Source organism: Motacilla alba, chromosome 2, assembly GCF_015832195.1.
Source record: "Motacilla alba alba isolate MOTALB_02 chromosome 2, Motacilla_alba_V1.0_pri, whole genome shotgun sequence".
Lineage (NCBI taxonomy): Eukaryota > Metazoa > Chordata > Aves > Passeriformes > Motacillidae > Motacilla > Motacilla alba.
The window spans coordinates 97,118,063-97,141,588 of NC_052017.1; positions in this window are offsets into that span (position 1 = coordinate 97,118,063).

Here is a 23,526-nt window from a genome sequence, read left to right on the forward strand (position 1 = left end):
CAGTCTTTTCTTAGAGTTTAAACTAGCTCTCTTCTCTGGTTAAGAAAATATTTCAACTACATTCAGTTTGACCACGTTTTCTACCCTGGTTATTTGTACTTGACAAGTACTTGACAAGAGAATAAGTGAAAAGATCTAGAAAGGATTTAAGAACCGTAAATCCTATTCTAAAAGAGTTTGCATATGATAAGCTTAAAGCTATGGTTGATAAAATAAAATAATTTGTCTAAATCCTGGTCTTCCATACTCTCTCATTTTCTTACCACTACTTGAGCTATGTTAAGCTTATTTCTATTTGACTTTGACTTCTAGTCTGAGTTTTAAAATATACCTCAAATTCCACATTCTCAGAATCTTAGAAACAATTATCTTCTGCTAAGAACTCTGGTGACAGAGATCCTCCAGCGTTCTTCTAACTAAATATTACAAGGGATTGTATCTAGTAATTGGATTGTATCTGCACAGGACAGAACCTCTCAAAAAATGGAGGTAGACTGCATATCTTAAAACTGACATGAACCAGTCAAAAAGTAATGCAAAACCCTTTGAATGGGTTTAAAGGTTTAAATTATCATGACAATTTATCTTTTACATAATTTTTTTTTTTTTTAATTCTCTGATGGTTTAGATATTTACAAAATAGAAAGACTCAGTCCTAATGGCCCCAAAATTCCGAGATTTTTCATTGCCCTGGAAGGAATCTTTGGCAATTCTATCTAGACTGCTCCAGGTAATATTGGTCTCCTTTGATTGTCAAATATAATTATGATGTAGTAAAATGTAAGAATCAGAACAGATGGAAGAAAGAAAAAAGAGCACAGCTTCATAGCTTACTTGTTATCTTGTTCACCAGCCAAAGGAAATACTTGGGTTCTGAGAAGTGTTTCTGGACTGTAAATGTCGATCATGTGAATCTTATTTTACAGAACAAAGGAAACGTTTATTTTCCTCATCACCACCTTTTCCTTTATAACAGGAGGTGCTTAGCCTTGAAAATTTCAGCCTAATAGTTCCCTTAGAGTGACTGAACAGAATACTTCTCTTCCCACTGGAATGATGATTTCTACCCTCTTCCTTGGTTACTGGCTCAGCCTTATTTTTTTCTTTCATGAATAGTCTGTACTGTCATCATAGTTTTTTTTTGCCAGGTATGATATCCATTCAAGGGTTTTCAAGGGTAGAAGGACCATTAGACTGCTGCACTTTACCAAAGGGATGTGGCTTTTAGAAACAGTAATTCAAGATCCATCTCCTTTCCTTTCTTTGCAGGATAAGTATTTGTGGGTTTAAGACAAATTTCAAGAAAAAAGGTCAAGTACACAAAAAACTGCAGGGATACAGATGGAGAAAAGCAGTCTTGTGCTGTTAGATAGTGGTTAGCTGCTTGTCCTTCTAGCATGGCTCATTGTTATGTCTTAAAACTTTCTAAATGAAATGCCAATGAGCATTTAAAATATCAGTGCTCTTGCTCTGATATTGCACTATCATTGCACTGTCAGCAAAATTGCTTTGAGATCACTTGCTGGCATTTTCTGCAAAGCGCAATATAATTTCATTAGTGTTGGATTTCTATCACGTTTGATGTACCTTTGCTATTGAAGTTGATTTTGGAGTAGCATCCTCTGTTGATGGACCACAACTATCTTTTAAACTTCAAGTTCTATATTTCTACTAAACTGAAATGGTAGGCACTTATGATTTTCTTTTTGATTTTTTTGATTTTGTGCTGAAACATAAACCAACTAAAAAGGAAGGCTTGACTTTTACTCAAGTAAATCTAGTACAGCACTATGATCTTGTTGAATCCAATTGGCAAAACCTTGCTTCAATTGCTTGAAAATCTTGATATGCAATTAAACTACTGCCTTGGGAAGCTCCAAGTGGAATGGAAACTCCATTCGAGTCTGTGGATATTCCAGCAGTGACTTCAGTTGGTGTCAGGATTTCTAATACATATCTTGCAGCTGATTTCATTTAGAGAATTGTAAGGAAATTAAGCAATGCTGTACTTATGGGACTTAAGGAATGCTCTTGAGAGACTGTGTGGGCTTATGTCCTCAATAAATTATGCCATCTAGCCAGAGCAGTATGCATAAGCTTCAGTTCATTTACATATCCTGTTCTGAAATATGTGATGGGTATACATGGGAAATAGGCCTATGAAATCAAATAATTCTTCACTTTAGATTTTCAAACTGTATGCAACACATTTAATGAATATTTAAATATTTCCATGTTAAAATACTGTTTCCAGCCAATTGAAAAAAACGGAAATTGGTATCGCCATATGAATTGCTGTTCATCTCTTCATCATGCTTGTTTAAGTATGACAGAAGGCTGCAAAGAATCTGGGCAAACTGGCATAATCTCCAGTTTTCTCTATTATGTTTCTATATTATTCTCTAATAGCGATCACAAAATTTTTTGTAAGTGTCTTCAAATAAAGTAGGTACTTTTCCTTCACTACTCTCTCTGGGAGTCTGTTCCGTAGTCTGACTCTTCTAATAGTTAGCAATCTCCTAATTTCCAGTCTAAATTTATATATTGCCAATTGCCAACATTGTCCTTTAGTTTAAAATGTTCTTTCTCCTCCAAGACATTTTACTACCCTGCTCATTCCTGGAGTATTTATAGAGAGCAATCATGTCTGTCCCCATTATTTGTTTGAGTATTTGCTTTTTTAAGTGTGCTGTAAATCACAATATTGCAGCTGCTCCCTGATTAGATTGCTGAACCTCTTAAAAGCAGGAGGAGGGCTGCTTAAACCAGTTAAAAATGTTTGCATCGATACTTGGGGAATGGTCCTGTAGGCAAATATCTATTTGTATGCAGTGCATTGAGCCTGAATGTGATTCTACTCATTTTATGGATTTTAATCTTAGCAGCAGCTGCTTCATACTTAAAGAATGACACATGCCATGTTGCAGCAATACTTGAAATGGAAAGCTTTTTGCAGCAACCAAGCTACCTCAGTGGCTGCCTTTGCTGACACAGAAGTAGGGCTGGGAGGCAGAGGGAAAGAAAGATAAAGGATACTATTTAGCTGGTGTTAAAAACTATTCATTACCATGATCTGCTTCAGTGAGTTTTAGTTGCTTTTAATCGTTTTAACTCTTTTCTGAGTGAGTGTTTTCCCACCATAAACCTGCACTTCATTGCTCTCTGTACAAAGAGACACCTGTTTGATCTATGTCTAATGAAATCTTACCTAAACCTTTAAAGCAAACTATTGATTGAACAATTATACTTCATTTACACTGAAGTGTTATCTGTTTCCCCATTCAGTCCTCTGCTTCTTTATCTGACATTCTATAGACTCATTATAACTCTATTTATAAGAACTGCCACATTTAGACTGTAAATCAATTTTCCATTTTCATTGTATTGAAGAAATTGCTCTTCAGTAGGATTTCCTCTCTCAAAGGACAGGTTCAGTGTAGCACTTACATTTAATTGACCCACCAGTTTTGCTATTGAAGCCCTTGCCAAAGTTGCCCAGGTGAAGTAATCTGCAGTATTCCTATTGCTGAAAAAGCTAATTCCGTCTAAAATTAATGTTGAACTTTCTCACCTATAAAATAAAGGGATATTAAGCTGGTTTGTGTGATACTGAAGTAATTTCCTGGTTTAAGACAGTTTTGAACTTTACATCCTAGCTGATATTTTTTCTTTCAGCTCTTTGAAATGACTGGGACTAGCCACCTTCCTACCATTTAGGGGCATTTATATTGATAATTAAATAATGAACTTGTTTAAATATGGTCATTAACATGTTAAGAGCACTATCTGGAAGAATTTGCAATGTCATTAAACTCTTGAAAGAACACCGAGCTATCTTCTCAGTCTAAAAATTTCATAACACTATCCAAGATGTGTCACCAGTCCCTCATTCCTATCCCAAGGCTTTTAGGATAGAAACATCCCAAGACTTGCTTCTCAAACTTTTGGGGAGAAAAACATGGAAGGAACATTTTATCATATTTGAGGTACCTGAAATCCATTATTACAAAAAGATCTGTGCTAAATCAAAAATACTTTGATACCTTTCTGAACAGTGGGTCTTTTCACAATCATCTGCTCAGTCTGCACCAGCCCTGAAATGCTCTTTTCAGCAAAACCTTAAAGGAGCACCAGAATCTGCTTATGCTATTTTCAGTACATAACTAAGCTTAACAACTTTCTATTTATTATTGGTTATTAAAAAAACAAACAACCAAACAAATAAACAAACTAAACCCTACCTAACCTTTTGATCATTTTAATTCTTGAACATTTTCTGAATATGGATGTAAAAAATACACCTTTTGTTTGTTTCCTGAGTACAATATTGTCATATGAAGGAAGAAAATGTTTTACGATAAATGATTTATGGATTTTTACTACTTTTTGAGATCATAATGTTCTTTGTGACTATTAACCCTTACTTAGATCAGTGTCATTTACCATCTTTGAAGCAGCAGTACCTTAATTAGGACATCACAAGGTTTCTTCATTTCCAATGTGATTAAGTCTGACTTTCTTGTTAGTTCTTCATGAGCTGAATCTTAGAAGCTTGGTATTAGTTTGACTGTGCTCCACTGCATTAATGATGGCATGAAAGGTATAAATAAATATTAACATCTTTGGATCTAAGAATTTCAGCTTCAGATCATTAATTTCAAAGTCCTATAAACTGTTTGTAGTCACTACTGAGATTTTAAAATATATTATCACTATACCCTTTGCAAAGCATACAGAGTAAGAGTTCTCAGGTGGTCTTAAGTGAATAGAAGTGGAAGAATTAACCAGATACACTCAAGTCTCTGTGGGAGTATGAATGCAGCATGTCTCAAATAAATTTTAATACTTGCAAACTTATGAACTTTAAAAAATATTACATTTCAATGAATGATATATTTTTTATACCTTTTGGAAACTAGTACTTACATGTTTCTATGAGATTCATTTGGATTGCCACAAAACTGCAGTCATAACCTTGAAATTCAGCTTGCTTTCTCTGGAATTTTCTAATTGAAGTACAAATTGAAGGTTTCCATTTGTCGGTATAGGCTCCCTGAAATAAACAGTTGTGTTCAAAACAATATTTAGGCCTCTTAAATCTCAAAATTGGAAAATCAATGTGGCATCGTCCCTCTCGGTTGTGGGATGCCTCTGCTGGCAGAGATTTCAAAATGAAGAATACATGTGAAGATGTCTAATGCTCAAAAAAGGAGAAAAATGTCTACATAAAAAAAGTTAAATTATACTGAAGAGAAAAAAAAAACAAAACAAAACTAACCTGTCTTTGTTTCATTATTGTTGGTATCTGATGCTTCTTTCTTGTGTTTTTTCCTATTTTTTTTGAAGTTCTGAAAGCAAATGAAAGAAATAAAAAGAAAAAGAGGAAACTGTTTATCTTAACAGGTTAGTCAGAGAAAGACTACTTGAATTTCAAGCTATCAGTGACAGGAGTCACTGAGTACAGAATAACTTGGTCTCATTTCCCCTTAAATTGATATACTTGCAAATTTGGAACATTTCAACTACTATGAGTGCTGAAATAGGGAATCTCTTTTCTCCTGCATGCACAGAGTAGAGTACTTGTACTGTAGATGAAGCAAAACAACTTCCTGTTGCCATTAAAAATAAACCAGCTAGACATGTTAGATGAAAAATTCTGATGTTTATGAAAATTACATTAGGAAATTTATTAAAACAGAAGTTAATGAAATTGTAACTGTGTGTTAACTGTTATAAATGGTAATTTCACGTTGCAGTGAATTAAAAAAGTTAATTTCAGGAGAGATTACCAATGTGTCATGCATGCCTATGAACAGTTACTGCCTTCTGAAATGAGAAGGAATGTTAAGACAGATACAAAATAGAATTTATATGGGTATAAATAGCAAGAACAAACTTCTTCAACTATTATGCCAGTTGAACCCTAGTTTGCTTTCCCAGACATGTATAAAAACTAAGAGAGATCTTAGGAATAAGGAAAAAAAATCCCCACCAACAAAGAAACTATCAGCAGACTAGAGGTTACAGTCACATGGTTTTTTGTAAATTCTTTCCTAAATCCTTAATCATGGCAGCTGAAGCCCTGTCTCCTCATTATTTTTTCTAGCTTCCATGTAGCATGTGAATTATTCGTTTTGTACATGAATAATATACAATTCCAGGCTTAAATAAAACCAAACAAAAACAACCAATCAAAACCAAACCAAACCAAAACAAACCAAACCAAAAAACAATACAAAACAAAAAAGGAGAAAATTTGTTCACACAACCTTAGAACCTGCTGCAGACAGTAAAAAGTTAACACTGCTTAAGGAATACACGGTGCTTCTACAGTTCTAAAAGGAAAACACATTGAGGCAATGAATTGTAGTGTTGAGGTAATTTTATTATCCTGTTCATATTCTTTTCTCAACATCTGTTAGCATACAGTTTCAGGAACAGAACACAGAATTTCACCTTGATGAGGTGTGTTTTTCTTGACCTCAAGAGAATCACTTTTTTCTGCCTTCTGTTCTTTATGCTTTTCTACTGATTAAAGGTGAGGAATGAGGAAAAAGAAGAAAACCAAATAATGGGTTGAAAAACACGAGTGCAACATAGATGAGAAGCGCTAACGATGAGGCAGGTAATTCTGAGTCAGTGAATTGGGGCAAGGACTAAGAAGTGGTGGTAAAAATGGTAAGAAGACTGCAGTCACAGAAAGAAAAATTTCTAAATTAATAGGCACAAGGATTGACTGTTGCCTATTCTATCCTTCTAATGTTCTCCTACCTGTAGATTATGGGTGCCTAACCCTTACTTTTTACAGGGGCTATGACTGTACCAAGACATCAGTTTCCAGGATATGGCTTTTCATCCCGTTTAATAGTGTTGATATTTCAATCATTTGTTTTTCTGTATTTGATGAAGCTTATCATTTTATATACTGAATAGACTGGGATAACTGGGCATTCATAATTTTCTGACACTTTCCTTATGCCCCTGAACTCAAAGGACGACAAATAATTCCAACTTCTAGGAAAAACTGAGGACAAAAATTTTATCTCTTCTTTTTGCAGGTGGTAGCCTTCACCCTGGGATAACTTTCAGTGCTGCTACTTGTTTAAGAACTGACATCTATTTTCAGTCATGTGTATCCATTACACTCTAAAATCTGAACAGACATTAGGGCTTTCTCAATATCATTTGAATTTATTCTTTAAAAAAATGAAACAAAACCTACCACCTATGTCACCTATTATGCTTGCAGATGTAGTTCATTGTGTGAAGAGGAAGAAGAGATAAATGGACATGACATTATTTAGACAGGAAATGTCATAGGGTGAAGCCTTTAAAAAAGCATCAGTTAAATAAGACCTTGGCTATATCTGCCCAGCTCTATCATGTTAAATTATTGGGCTGGTATCACTAATAAAGCACAGATGATTATCATGGAGAAGGCTTACCCTAAAGAGATGGACTATGTCCACCTTTCTCTAAAAATTTAGGAAAGAAAGATGCATAGATAAAGTTCTAACAGCTTTTCATCCATGTAGTACATCTAGGGTAGGGCCCCAGAAGATGGCAGTGATTTAGTTATCAACAGGCAATTGACTTAGTGTAAAGGAATTTGTATTTTCTGCCATGCATTCTCACTGTTACAACTGGACAGATGGGATTGGAAGAGAGAGTCCTGTTAAACTGGGGCAACACTGCTCTGAGTCAACTTCCTGCTCCATCCTGAGACTCAGTCCTCTGCCTGGACTCACTCCCTGGAGGAGGCCACAAAGAGCTGGCTATGTATGCATGAACGAAACAGTACAAAAAATCTAGTTTACGTAAGAGGCATGTGCCAGGTTAACAACAAAGGGAAGTGGATTGGGATGCCCCACTCTCTTTTTGCTCTTTCACTTTATTTGTATTGATGCCCCAGCTCCAGATCATCCATGTGGCAGGACCAATATGGCACCTTAAAGATGTTTTGGTTGGTGATATTTTTTGGTTTTTGTTCTGTCTCTGCCTCTTCTGTCTGTATTTCTCTCCCTAATTCCTCTGCCTGGGTAGAGCACAATCATAATTTTCTACCCCCTACTGAAGTCTATTGTGGGAATGGGGAAAATGTAGAAGTATGTTGTGGCTTTTTAGCCAGTACATTTGGGAAGTTTATTGTGGGAGAAAGGAACTTATACCATAAAAAAAATGAGAGTTTTTCAGGCACCATTCTTGTGAAATTGTATTGTAAGAATTTGAGGGATTGGTAGCTATTACCTCTTGAGTAAAAAAAGTGGACTGGTTGCCATTAAGATGAAAGTGCAATAAAATATAAGAGCTCCCTGACATGAGTCTGGTGCCTTTGTTCAGCCTGATGAGAAGTCATAACAAACATCACACTTCCTATCAATGGGTTGTGACACTTACAGCGTGAGGAAGTCAAGAGATTGGCCTTGGGTTATGCCTCTGGTGGTTTACACATAATTTTTAGAATAGAAACTAATACATAGTGAAGACAGTAGCTCCTTCTGGGGAAAGTAAACCCATGAATGTGTTCATCACTGCCAAAGGCTGAACTCACTTTGCCATCCAGGGTTTGGACATCTCAGGCAGGTAGAACATATGACCTGTTCCCCTGAGACCATGGCACTGATCACAGCTGGATTGGACACCTTGTCTGATGTGGGCAGCCTACACAGGCTTATGTGCATGCATATATGAGATAGAATAGGAATTTTTGTCTAACTCTTGTACTCATCCTGCTTCGTAAGTAAATCTTAGATTTTGTGTTTCTAGGTTCCATCATACTTAGCTTTCCCTTTGATTGATTACAAAGTCTTGGCAGCACAATGACATGTTATTTACTTACCTCTGATCAGTTATTGTAACTTGGAAATATATTTACAAGTCCTGATGGCTCCCTTTTTATGATCTGTGTTTGGTCCTTACAGCAGTTGATCACTTACAGAGGGAAAATGCAGTTCACAGGAAATGTCTATGGGAGGGAGGAAGATCAGTTGATTTCCAGTGTGGTAAGAATAATTAGTAGGGAACAATGGAAAGTACAGGGTACAAGTTGGAATAGCTGTGGGTGGCAGAAGATGGCTGTGAGGAGACAGGCATATTTTAAATAACCTGCAGTGTATCCTAAAATTTCTGTGGAGGCAAGAAGACAACTCTCACTCCTGCTACTAGGGAAGAGGAGGAGTGGTAAGAGATGACAGATAACTTTAGAGAGGTTTCTGCAGTTACTAGTTAAAAATGTAAGGGCTATATTAACAAAGATGTGATCCTCTGCCACTATCTGCTGTCACATCTTTCCATGCTCTGAAGAGATTGATGGTCATCAAAGCTTGAGAAGGAGCTCAGATTTCCTGAGGAAGTATGGCAAGTGCTTATTCCACCTCTATTGTACAATTTTCTTGGGATTCTCATTAAAGTTATCCTACTGAAGAAGTGACTTTGGTTTTCATAATTTGTGTCCCTCTCCTGACACTCTCCCTACTTAATTGGAATCTGCAAAGATGTAGGTGCCTTAATTGTAAATGATCTGAATTCTAGAATAAATAATGAGTTATGATATTGACTGTTCATAAATTAAAAACATTCAAGATAAGAGAAAATAACAAAGAAGGCCAACCTAGTGACACAAGTGAAATTGCTCAGCTGGTATTAACACCAGGATTTCAGAAAAACAAAAAAAAAAGCCTTTTTGATACCTCAATCCTATTACTCAATCCTGAGTAAAAGTCAGAGTTGGAAGACAGCAACTCAGCAATATTGATGATCTGTCTATACAGTGTAACTGCAGACACCTGCATCTTCATGACCTCTTTGGCTTGCAGTGACTCTCATTAGGTTCCTGCACTAAAAACAGTGAGCATACTCATGTTTAACTTTGTGGCATGCCACTCTAAGCTACCTATTATGGCTGTTAGCTCATGATTAAACTATGTGTTCACAAAAATTGAGTATAAATTGCTGCTAGCAGTGCTTGAATGCAATTAAGTATGCCCAAATGAAAGTGTTTTAAGAGTGGATTATGCCCAGCAGCCCTCTAATATAGTTCCTTTTCACATAAAAGAGAGCAGCCCTGGAATTATGCAATTTTCTCCTTCCCATCCAGCCCTAAGGTTACTGGTTATCATATTAGTAAACAGAAATTTAACAGCAGATTTTATTTTAGCTTGGAAATAGTGTTATGGAAAATAGCTATAACTTGAGAAGAAGCCCAGGGAAGTGCACCTCAGATTAATACTTTTCATATATTTAAGAGGGTTTTATTATCCAATCATCTTGACCTGCAGAATCTCAAAGCTCAGCCTTTAATTTCTTTTGAACTTCAACTATATTCCTAGATTTTTAAAAATACTTTCTCTAAGGCCCATTACAGATGAAAGAAACACTTCCTTGTGCTTTCTTCAGACATTATTCAGAAATCCAAATGGTGTTTTCAACATTATGTATTAATATTAACTTTTTGATAATCTCTGAAATTACAGCATGACATTTATTCTAATTCTCATAGAAAAAATATTTTTATTGCTGAGGTAAATAATTACTTGGTTTAGAAAATAAAGAACAGCATTTATGTTCAGAAATTTATATCAGATTGCAAGTTTTTTTTCTGTACGAAAAATAAAGAATAATGTGCATAACCCATTTTCTCTAAAACCAGAAATACTAACCTGCGACTTTTAAATTAAAATTTACTTACACCATTCTTCTCTGGAAGCCTTAACTCTTCCAATGTATTGAAAACAAGGTTTCTTTTAAATAGCTTTTTTTTTTTTTAAAGTAAACTCATCTCAATATAATGATAATACAGCAATTTTTTACTTCTAAAGGGCTTTTTCATTTCAGACTTTCAAAGCAGCTTAGAAGTACTAAGGAGAATATTTTCAAAAGGAACTTATATTAGCTGACTGGTGTTCTTGTTAAACTCTGGAAAATTCTCACTAACTTCAGTCACAGTAAAACCAGGCCACTGCTGCGTGTCTTGGGATACCCTTCTCCCACACCATCCACACTAGTAAGTTATTTTACATAATTGATGATGTGAGGAAATAAATGCTCGTTATTCATACTTCACACTGAAGCAAGAGCCATGATTCATTTAATCAAACAGCAAAGAACTATGGCAACCATATTCAGAGGTCTGGGCTTGAATTTCAGAATATGTGGGTTGGGTTTTTTTAATAAAGATTAGGTAAAGAGTAAAGCTGTGTGGAAATTTGCTCCATGGGAAGGGAAAGAAATTTAAAATATTGTTCATTTATAGAGAAAAAAAAAGCTTGTAACAAAATTCAAAACAGGAATTTTGGAAGTTCTGAAAATTTGCATTCCTAGTTTCTCCACTTATGACTCTAGCCATTTGCCCAAGGGCTTCTGCAGAGACTGGAGAAACAATTATTTTTTCACTTTCCCCAGCAGACAGAAATTTCTGCTGACAGAAATTACCACAGTTCCTCCCAGTGGTTCAGATTTGTTCAGTAGAGGTAAAGAGTATTGCTATCAGCAGTATTTCTGTGTCACCTTCTTACACTGTCTCACAGGCACATGCACATTTGCACACATTGCACAGGGTGCTGCGGAGTCCTGACATGGAATATAGTCCTGCAGACCTTATCAAGTGCAGCAGAGCAGATCCAAACAGAGCTGCCCCAGGACTATCCAAGGGATGTCTGAGGGCAAGTCAGGAAGGCCAGGATCACAAAGGGTTGGTTGTGTATCTCTACATGTACTCCTATAGCACAGCCCAGGCAAGGGCCAGGGCTAAGGGAAGGAGCTGAGCTCCAGCACAGCCCTCATGGGAGGAGGAGACCCATGGAGGCTGATCCTCGACCTTATCTGAAGTCGCTGCCACAGGGCAGCAGAAGTGGCTCTGACCTCCCTCCCCAGGCCCAGAATGGGAAGGAAGAGGAGTGGGATAGGATGGACACTGCAGTACTTGTTGCACTCAGGGCCTTAATAGTCTTATAAATATTTGTACATGATAGCTAGAATAAATGGCTGCTTTTCCTCATTCAAATATAGAGGAAGAACTCTTGGTTACAGCTTGTTCATTTTCCTGCAACAGAGCTGCTTCACCCAACACCTGTCCGTTATGTGAATATTGCATATATCTCAGTTACTCAATCGCATGGTAGTGAAAATTCACTGTTAACTCTTTGCATCGCTGTACAAATTAAAATGTTACATAAGCCAAAATAAAATTTTCAGTGTTTTGTATTATTCTTTCTTCCCAGTAATGTGGACAACCGTGGTGATTCTCAGCTCCAAGCATCAGAAGAGAATCTGTTTTATACATTACTGATTGGAGCTCTCTGCTCAATTGCAGATGTGTAGAAAACTTAATGAATGTAGTTAAATCATTTGCTAAACTACATGTGGCACAGTTCTTGATTATATTAATTTGAATTTCATATTCATATATCATACCATTCATATTCGTATCATATTCATTTGTATTTCTTGGCCATTACTCACTTTGTCCTATAGTTCTAAAAACTAGATTTTTATATCATAGACTATTTTCATAGACTATTCATAGGAATGATATGAATATCACTCATGTGAGTGAAACAGCAGTCACAATCCTTATTCCCCTGAAGTATTTTCTAGTTTATTATCCAAAATTAGTTTATTGCAGATACTACATCTGGTGAATATTGCCTTGGTGATTCACAAGAATGCTGGCTAATGTTTTGATAAGTTGAGTTACAGGGGAAAATATGACAGCATAATCAGCTGTCAGAGACATTTCGTCTCCATGTGAATAAAACATTTGCCTGTGGATGTCAGGTGTATCATGAATTGCCAAGGAGAAATATGGCTGTTTAATATGAAAGATGGAGCTCTTGAATATTCATTATTGTATTAAAATTAGAGGGTGATTTTTTTCACAACTGGAGCCAACAAAGAAATATTAGGAAATATCATGGTTTGACACTGGCCAAATGCCAGGCACCAATGAAAGCCACTTACTTTCCCCCGCCACACTTGGGCAGAGGAGAAAAAAGGGTTAATGAGCTGAGATAAGGACCTGGAAAAAACTCCAAGGGCAAAACAGGCTCATCTTAGAGACATAAAGTAAGTTTATTAGTAACAAAATAAAAGAAGGATAAAGAGAAGTAAAAATAAGCCCTTAAAGAACACCTTTTTTCCCCTACCCCTCTCTCCTTCCCACTGACAGCACAGGGAGACATGAGAGTTTGGCTATGGGATTTGTAGGGGTTTCAGGATGAGGGAAGAGACAAGAATCTTGACTTTATGTTTTAGAAGGCTGATTTATTATGTTATGATATATATTATATTAAAAATGCTATATTAAAACTATACTAAAAATAGAAAGAAAAGATTAATTAAAAAATGAGACAAGAATAAAAAAAATAAATAACAAAGACTTGTGACTGACCAGAGAGTCTGACCCAGCTGCATCCTTGATTGTAGAAACACCTAACATGGACCAATCAATGATGCACCTGTTGTATTTCACAGCAGCAGATTGTTATTGTTTACATTTCCTCATTTCCTGAGGCTCCTCAGGTTCTCAGGAGAAGAAAATCCTAGCAAAGGATTTTCATAAAAATGTCATAGTAACAGGGAGACATGGCAGTTTGGCCAGCTTATCACCCGAGGTTTCCCACCGCTCCTCTGGTAGAGGAGTCCTTTCCCTGCTGCACCCTGGGGTCCCTCCCACAGCTGACAGTGCTCTGTGAACTTTCCCAGCATGGATCCACTCTCACGAGCAGCAGTCCTACCACACCTGCTGCAATGTGAGTCCCTCCCACGGGCAGACAGTCCTCCCAAAACTGCCATGACATGGGTCTGTCTTTCCATGGGGTGCACTCCTCCAAGGACAGGCAGCTCCAGCCTGGAAGCAGGAGCCCTCTCTCTCCACCAGGTCTCCCAGTGGATCACAGCCTCCTCCAGGAATCCACCTGCTCCAGTATGGGTACCTCCCCCATGGGCTGTGGGCGGATCTCTGCAACCTCTGTGGATCCCCATGGGCTGTGGGTGGATCTCTGTATCCCTCATGGATCCCCACAGGCTGTGGGTGGATCTCTGTATCCCCCGTGGATCCCCATGGGCTGTGGGTGGATCTCTGCATCCCCCAGGGATCCCCACAGGCTGCGGATGGATTTCTGTATCCGCCGTGGATCCCCATGGGCTGCAGGGGCACAGCTGCTTCACCTCGGTCTCACCACGGCCTGCAGAGGAGTCCTGGCTCCAGTGCCTGGAGCACCTCCTCCCTTCCTTCTCCACAGACCATGGTGTCTCTATGTTGCTTCCCTCACATGTTCTCACTTCCTCCTCTTCTCTGGCTAGAATTAAAACTGCATCACTACTTTTGTTTTGCTTTCTTCTTACATATGTTATCACAGTGGTATTTCCATCATCTCTAATTGGCCCAGCCTTAGCCAGAGGCCTGTCCATCTTCAGAGCCACCAGGGATTGGCTCTGCCAGACCTGATGGAAGCTTCTATCATCTCCTCACAGAAGCCACCTCTGTGGCCCCCCCGGTACCAAAAACTAGGTGGTGCCAAACCAACACAGGAATGTCACATAAAAAGTGCAATATTGGAAATTGGAGATGCTATGGACTTTTATGAACTGTAGATTTATCAGCAACTGGTTTTCATGATTCACATTTTGAAGATAATTACTGATGTACCTTCCCAAATAATATCAGTATTTTGAAAATGTAATAATGAGAAGTGATAGAAATAGTGGATTAGAAGTCTTTTACTGTGGAATATGAGAATTAACCTTCACAGGACAATGATGATTATATTTTTTGCAACTGGAAAATAAAATTTAAAAAACCAACAAAACCCAAAATATTTTCTTTTCCTGACTTTCTTAACTCAGTAAAATAATCTCAATAAATTTAGAACAAATCAGTACAGGTTGTGCAGGCTCTGATCTCCATTTTAATTCCTTTAGTTTCCTATAATTTTACATTTTAACATTCCAAAACTTTTGTGATTACAGAAAATTTTGCATGGCAGAAGGAAAGTGTGTTAATAATGTAAATAGACTTTCAAAATCATATCTTTAGTAGTACCTTTTGATGTAACCTAAATTATTTGGTACACATAAAGAGCTGGTCATAACACTACTATGTGTTCTCTCTCTTTCTCACACTCTCTGTGTGCTTATAATGAATATTTCATTGCTGAACATTTTTTTCAAATCAGTCCAAATATTTGATATGCTCACATGAATATATATTATGTCTATGTTTTTCCTTTTTTGTTCCTACAATTTCCTACAGTGAAAAGGCTTAGCATAATTTGACGCCCCAGGGTATGTTCCATATTCATTTAAAACCAGGTTATCACTGAAGTCAGAAAGACACCTTATGTCAGTGAGGCTTGTTTGCAGTAAGCTGCAATCAGATGTAGAAAATGTGCAACCACTCATGTCCACAAATGACAGTTCTGTTCTTTCAGCATAACAGAACTAACTACAGTAAAATCAAGTACTGCCTTTGAGAAGTCAGAACTATCTTAAAAGTCTAGTTCAAAGGAGCAAATTCTCACCTGTTTCTACCTTGACAAACTAAGGATAAATGAATCACCCCTTTATGCTTCATGTAGTGCAATTGTTTAGTAACACATATATTCAAACAGAGAGTCATAAAAAAACTCTTCCTGCTTGGAAGTCATTGCACCGTCAATGTTTCTCTCCAAAAGAAAAAAGGAAAAAACAAATCATGATAAATGTTAGCTGTATTTTAAAACTAATTCAGGAAAGTTGTTCAGTTATTTTGATTATATGAACCTGTGTAGAAAAGGACATAAAATAATGAAAAGAAGACACTTGTCACTAGAATAAATAACACCACTCTAGTATTGAAGTCTCAGCAGTGCCATGTGTTGACTTGCTCGCTGATAAAAGAAACTAGAGCAACATGACAGGTTGAAATACTAGCCAGGTTCTGCCCTGTTACCTTCTTAGCAAGTGTCGTTTGGGGAAAGGGGATGTGCGGTTAACAGTACAAGTGGCTCCTGTTCTCCCTTACAGTCCCTGAAAGCGGGAAGGATTCACATCCCTTTGCTTGGTCGTCCCTCTCTGGGTGTCCTGAAGGAGTCAGAGGCACTGGAATAATCATCCTGTTGTCAGGTCTGTAATCCTTGCGCCGCTAGATGTCCCTGCACACCAAACTTTAGGAAGGTCTGCCTGGACTACCCCGACACCTTTAGAGGCAGAGCAGCAGCCACGGGGCAAGCAAGGAGAGCCATAAAATTTGATTGAGCAGAACTTATCATTATTTTTTTAGGTAATAATTGCATTAACTAGAAACAACGCTGAAGATTATCCACCCTGCACCAAACATTATTATTAATTGACACAAATGTAAGATCTGTGGCATGCTATTGACAGTCAGCATCATTTAATCTAAGTAATGTCTTCCCTCACAAGGGTAAAACGATGTATTGAAATCAGCCTGTAATGATTGTTCACTCAATAAACTTGAAATGCCCTTGGTGCTCTGTATGGAAGGGCAGTTTTACAGCAGTAACCATCACAAAGAATTTAGAAAACAGATATAATGCTACTTTAATTAAAGCAAACATTTGCATATACTGATTTGAATACAATAAAATAAGTATTTTTAAAGAACTGGAACAGGACATATACATCAAAAACCACTTTTCCTAACTTACACTAATTTTGATCCAAAAATGCTCCTTGATTATTTAGGATTTTTTAATGGTTAGAAATACAGCAAATGTTTTCAAAATCATTTGTACAGCAGCATGCTGCAGGGATATTTGTGTTTGAGCAGCACTAGAAAGCTGATGTGTAGCAATTATTTTGTTGTCTCCTGAAGGAACAAAACTTGGCGAGAGAATCTTAACATATAACCAAACATTAGATGTCTGCTTGTTGTGGGTATAATTTTGTTTGTGTTCTTGGAGAAAGCATGTAGGTTTGGCTCTTTCATAACAGTAGAATATTGCTTTGAATAGCATGCTTCCTGTAGATTCCTGCTTCAGAAATTCAGCATCAGGAAAAAAAGGTGGGTCACATCCACTGGTAATTTAAAAATACTGCTTTTTTCACCAAGACTTCAAAGTTTGAATCATATTCCATACATAGAGAAAATAGCTGAAGAGTAAAATAACCATCATTAAGTTCATAACAATGGAAGGAAGTGAGGTTTTTTTACAGAACTAAATTAGTACTCCATCTTGGTTTTCTTGTGGTGTGCTTTTTCAGTTAATTCAGTTATTGCAACTACTTATTTCTGCCTGTTGAATTAGGGAAGCAGCAAATGATCGATGCTGTTTCCCCTACTGTGGAAAATGGTGCTATATGTAGCAAGGACTCTTTCCTAAAAGGGGAATCTGTGGAGGATTCAGAAGCATCTGGATGCAGAATATCCTTCCCCTAACTCCTTCCCTATTTAAAAAACAAAGTCAATATTTAGGTTTACTCTGACCCTGACATCTTTCCTTTATGTTGTATAATCTTGGGTGTTTTGTTGTTGGGTATTGATTGGTTTGGTTGGCTGGGGTTTTTGGAGTGGCAGACGGGGATATTTGGGGGGTATTTTTCTTCTTAATTTTAAATTTTTTTTCTGATAAGTATTCATTAGAAATACTCTCTCTTTTCCCTTCAGGGCTAGGAAGATTTCACTGAAACATTTTTGAGCCTGAATTAAAAAAATGCAAAACTAACTTGCAGACTAAAGTTATGGAGAACACTCTTGGGAAGTATCACTATATACTTGTCCTGGTCTAAAATTCTTCCTTGGGCAACCACTATTACCAGCTGGTAAAGAATGAATATATGGCTAAAGAAACTTTGAATAGGTCTTGTTCTTCCTATATAATGCAAGATATCTCACTTTTCATTGTTTGTTTGGGTTTTTTTGTTTGGTTTGTTTTGTTTTTTGTTCAGAGCATTCTTTTTGCACAGACCTCATCTATCTGAAGGATTTGTGGTTGGACATAACGGTCATGATTTTCTTGTTTGCCTTCTTGTTGTAGATGGAACATTTACGGACTGTGCACACAGAAACTTAGTGTTACACTCAGTTTCAAAGTGTGAAGATACACCTACCATTTTGCAGTGGGAAAGCTGACCAAGGTATTGATTGCTCTGGAGAAAAATTCCATAGTGAATGTGTGAGAGACAGAGATTGTCCACAGGGAGAGAAGTTTTAAAGTAATTATTTTTCACTAATAAATTCCTTGTTTGTCTGTAGAAGGAATGAATAGCTTTATTTTAGTAAGGAACACATGACACATGGATTTCTGTATAACAACCTAATGCACTCTTGCTAGACTGCCAAGCTGTCTGCTCTGTTTTGTTATAAAGAAAGTTGTACACAAGTGACAACAGTGCTACATTTATAGCTAAACCACAGCACACCATTTTTTTTGGTGAGGCTTTATTCTAGTCACTGCACCCTGTGTGAGCAGCAGGAATTGCAGAGATCAAATGAATGCATGACTCTGGGCTGGGATCCCCACTGATGTGTGTACCACTAATTCAAGCAGCCAAATATGTGACAGCATATGAGGCAGGAAATACTAAGAGTGTGAAACTCCTGCTTCTTCCTAATCCTTTTTTTTAAACAGCAGAAGTCATATTTCAGGAATAAGTACAGATTTATACAAAAATATATTTGTCAGAAAATCTTTCATAGACATTCCCAAAGAACCTAGTGCATGGCAAATTTTACTATTAATTGTATCAATTATTTACACTTTTTTCTAAGGGATATTGTTGATTGTTTTTAATGTTTTAAACAGGAATGACAAGCTAGGAAATGTTTCGGAGCTGTATTGTAGAAATATAAGCCCAGTGTTTGAAGCAAAATATTCTCGGCTTTAAAATGGTCCTTAGGCTTAACTCTGTGTTTGAGACAATCTCAGCCAAGCCTCAAAGCAGAAAGAATTCAAATAAAACCTAATGGAACTACATTAAGTATCAATTTGTAGCTGGTGTCAGCTGGTCATTTTTGCAGGGAACACAATAACCACTCAGCCAACCACAGAAGCACTAAGCAGATCAGCAAGTAAAAGTATATAGATGAAACTTAAAAATTAATTTTGTGTTAGAAAGGCATAATTATCTACTCCAAATCTGGCTAGTAACTAGGCACTAACATTGCTAATTTTGTGAAAGTTCCGGAAAATGTTCAATATCAAAATGATGAAGACATTAATTCCCCATCTCATACAGAAAATGTCACTTCCAGCAGCACAGAAGAGGGTGATTGATGATTACTTGCTAAATAGAAATATTCCCACATCCTGAATCTCTAGACTGACTTCCTTTGAGTTCCTCAATTACTCTAGGAGACAACCACCTCAACTTCCTCATAGAAGAGAAAGATACTTCTTAGTCTGATTGAAAAACAGGTGTTTAATAAAGTTAAAAGGTATCACAAACAATGCTCTTCTCTCTTAACATCCATTCTGGCTACGAGGGAACAAGAAAGTCTAAAATAGCTTTAACTGAGGTCACGGGTCACCATAGCAGTGACTGTAACAGTAGGAATTGAATCTTTAGACTCTCATGATATTTTAAAATGAAATTCTCTACAGTGACATGTTGCTATAAAAGAAAGGCTTCAGTAAAGGCATAAGACTGTAGAAAGCTGTAACAGAGAGCAGAAACCCAAACATACTCAAGCAGGAAGAGGCCTGTCAAAAGAAAAAAGCTTCTCTTCTCTATGAAAGTCTTTCTTATGTGAACTCATATTTGAATTTATGTGACTCATATTTGGATTTATTTTTTTTAAAGAGCAATAAAAATGAGGCCTATAAGTCACTATCTTTGAAGAGGTCAGCTTGCCATAAAGTCTGACCTTGTGGCCTCCCAGAGCTTCAGCAGCTCGAGGTTGCGACTAGTTCCTGATGAGCTGTACCAGCAAATGCAATCATACCTACTTTTCATTTTCTTATTGTTATTTTGGTATTGACCCTTACAACAGGATAGAAGCAAGCACACTGAATTTTAAGGCAGACCCCACTAGAGATGACTGTGTCAGCATTAAGTCATAGACTTTTTAATGATTTTTGCACATTGAACATGCATAGGGATCTCATCTGGGGAAGGGACATCTAAAAAGAGGATTTTTTTTCTCTTAACCTTTTTTGACAGGTAGTGATGGTAAAAGTAGCATGAAAAGTTATTACAAAAGTGATTCATGACAGATAATTGCTTATAAAAATAAAGATGTGGGAAGCCAGGAATTTCAGAACGCCCCAAGTTTGGAGCTCCAGGGAGTTTTACTTTCCTGAATTGAAAACCTGTGTGGATATCATCTCAAGAAAGGTCATTCAGGTCTCTAGACTTTCCTTGTCAAAGAATATGAAACCCTTGGACTCTTGGCAGGAAAGGCGAATACCAAAGCTTTAGGGTTTTCCTGGGTCAGTATTCCCTGGAGGAATTCAAAGTGTCTCCAAACAACTCACTTCAAATACAGTCAGAGACCTTTGTTAATCCTCCTCCCACATACTTACGTATGCATGTGAAGAATCACAACATATTGCTGGTTTGCTTTATTGAGAGCTCAGGGAGAGACAAATTGTTTGAGTTTTACTGGGTTAAGGGGCACGGGGAAATGTCTCTTGACAGTCATTAGCTATCCACCTGCACACCAAGGACATGAGCTTTGTACTGTCCAAAAAACCAGTGTATTAGGTGTCTTTGGGGGTGACTCTTTGACAACCTCAGTTTCCACTAATCTAGCTCACGTGCTTTTAATTCTCCTTTCAGTCTGCTTTGTAGACCAATAAAACTGTAAATTAACACTATTCCTCTAATTTATTATTGTTTTATTTGCAAAAGGAATTTAGGAATCTTATATGCCTCTATCCTTGATTATGGCAAAATTATTTTCCTTAAATACTCTGTGCTATAAAGGAAGACACCATTTTGATGAATACTTAAAGAAGTTTTTCTATAAGAAATTTCTTCAGTCAGATTGTCTACCTTCTTTTTCCATGGATTATTGTACAGTATCCTCACACTGACAGGAAAATAATGATCTATTACATTGGCATGAAATCAGCATGGTGTTTCTCCAGCAATACACTAGATCAAATCATGAACATAGCAGTGTTACAGCAGTATCATTTTGACAATGATTCAAACTAGCATATCATTAGTGCTACTGTACATCACTTCAGAGACAGAACATGTTAATGCATCATCAGATTGATGATGCTGAGGCAAAAAGCATTAGCATAATGCAGGGGCGATGTAAGTATAATAGGTAAGCTTTCTACTACTGCTGTAATATTAAGTATTAGCATAATGCAGGGGTGATGTAAGTATGCTAAGTCCATTTTTCCTCTTAATCATTCTTCCAATTAATTTATCTGTGGAAAGTCCATATATATTCACTTTATATATGAAGGTCAGATTGTGCTAGTCTGGTACTTATAACTAATTTAATTAGGACAATCAAGCCTGCTATTTGCATTACTTAAGTGAATGAAAATTTTGCTGCTGACTTAAAAGAAAAAAGATAAAATTTCAGTTGAGAAATGCTGTCCCGTTCATTACAAGAAACTTTGATGCTGAGAGAAAGACTAGCATAACACATTGACTGGAAATTCAGGCAGGTGCATTCAGCTCCTGGTTACCCATATGATTCCTATGTTTATGACTGGATGTAACAGCAAACTGACTTAGTGATTTTGTGCAAATCACTTCTCACTGAGAAGTCTATCTTTCCTGCAGCACCTGTTTTCTTTTTGTTGATTAAAACACTTGTGTTGTTGATTGTTTATCCCTATTACTAATAAAATGTGCAACACACCAGAATGGCAATCTGGTTTCTACAGCCTTCTAAATAGTCTTTGATTAGTCTTTATTAAAGATTTAATAAAATGATCTGGAATAAGAAAAAAAAAATCTAGTTTGCACAGGGGCTTTTTTGGGTTGTGTTTTGTTGTTGTTGTTGTTGTTGTTATTGTCATCTACAGAAGAAAATTATTATTAACCAACAGCAGAATCAAAGAAAGGTATTAACACCAGATTTTTGTTAGCAGCCAGAGCACAAACAGTTTCTATTTCTCCCACAACTGGATTTCTGAAAAAGCTTGATGCCCTTGATCTCTTCATTGCTGTGGGGTGGGATCTGGGGGAACATGGCCAGGCAGAAAGGTTCTGAATTTATTCCTAGCCTGAATATATTGTTGCTGGATCTTTGTTCTCCTCTCTGTACAGGGAAAGTGATGGTCCATGCCTTTTTCTCCCATTTGGGGGATGAGACCAATTGGGCTCTGAGACTGTTACTTTGCTTGAAATGTAAGACAGAAATACAAAGTGAAAATATGGTTAGTACCTTTGAGTAAAGGTACTAACAAAAACTATCCCCCAGATTTTTTACAATATGATAAGGATGGCTGGATTATTTCCAAGGCATAGATAATTTTTTCAAGTCATTCAAATCTGCATCAAAACATCCACAGTTTACACCACAGTTCACAACATCCTACAGTGTTTGCAGAAAATTTGTTTCTTTGTAAACCATTTATGCACAAGATTTACTCACTGAAATTTATGAAAGAGTTTGAGCAACTTAAACTGAACAAGGTGCTGGGCCACTTTCTCTATACTGTTTTTTGCCAAGAAAAGTTAACCGGATGATCCTGAATTTCCCTTCCCACCTGGTATTTCATGATTGAACAGACTGTGGAAAGGAATTACAGGGCAAACACAGTTAGGGCAGAAGTGCCTGATAAATGTGATTTATAGCAAATTTCTGTGAGTCAGAACATCAGTTTGTTATGTGATAAGTATTACACATACAGCCCAGTATATACCCCCTTCCACAGCTGTTCAGCAACTAAATTTCAGAACAACTTTTCATCAGGCTGGTTGCAGGCCTGCCCTGGAAATCAGCGCCCAGGAATCCATTAGCATTCCAAGTCACTGAGCAGCAGAACAATTCTCGGCCTTCCCACAAAACACCACAAGTGATTTCATGTTTCAATACTAAGAGGTTTTGTTGTGGTTAAGCAGTCTGTGAGTGCTGTGTCACCTACCTTAGTACCCTGGAAAGATTTAACAAGACTCCCCTGCCTGGTCCATAACCAATCAGGCCTGCTTGTAATTCGACCTGCTAAATGACTGTGCTCTGCATTCTGGTTTAGTTACAGTCAAGCAAGCTCCAGGATTTATCATTTTACCTCTTTCTCACACAGTCTTCTCTCCATACTCATCTGAAGGGAAATTCACTGTCATAAGTATGCTCTTTCTGTGTTAAAGTTTCTTATTTACAGAAAGCGAGATCATTGTTCCAGCATCAGCTTTCAGATACTTACCCTAGAAATTATTTTGCCTGTTAGATTAAACTCACATTTTCCTACATATGCAATTAGAGAACGTTTGATTCATTTATATTCTGTTCAAAAATCTAATTCACTTGGGCTTCTTGAAATTCTTACTTCAATATATATTCTTCATCTAACAACTTCCTCATGCTAGAAAGAAAATATATCTGTGTGTATATGTGGTGGCTTTGGCTGGGTTGGAGTTGGTTTTCTTCATGGTGTCCAGTGTCAAGGTTTGTGC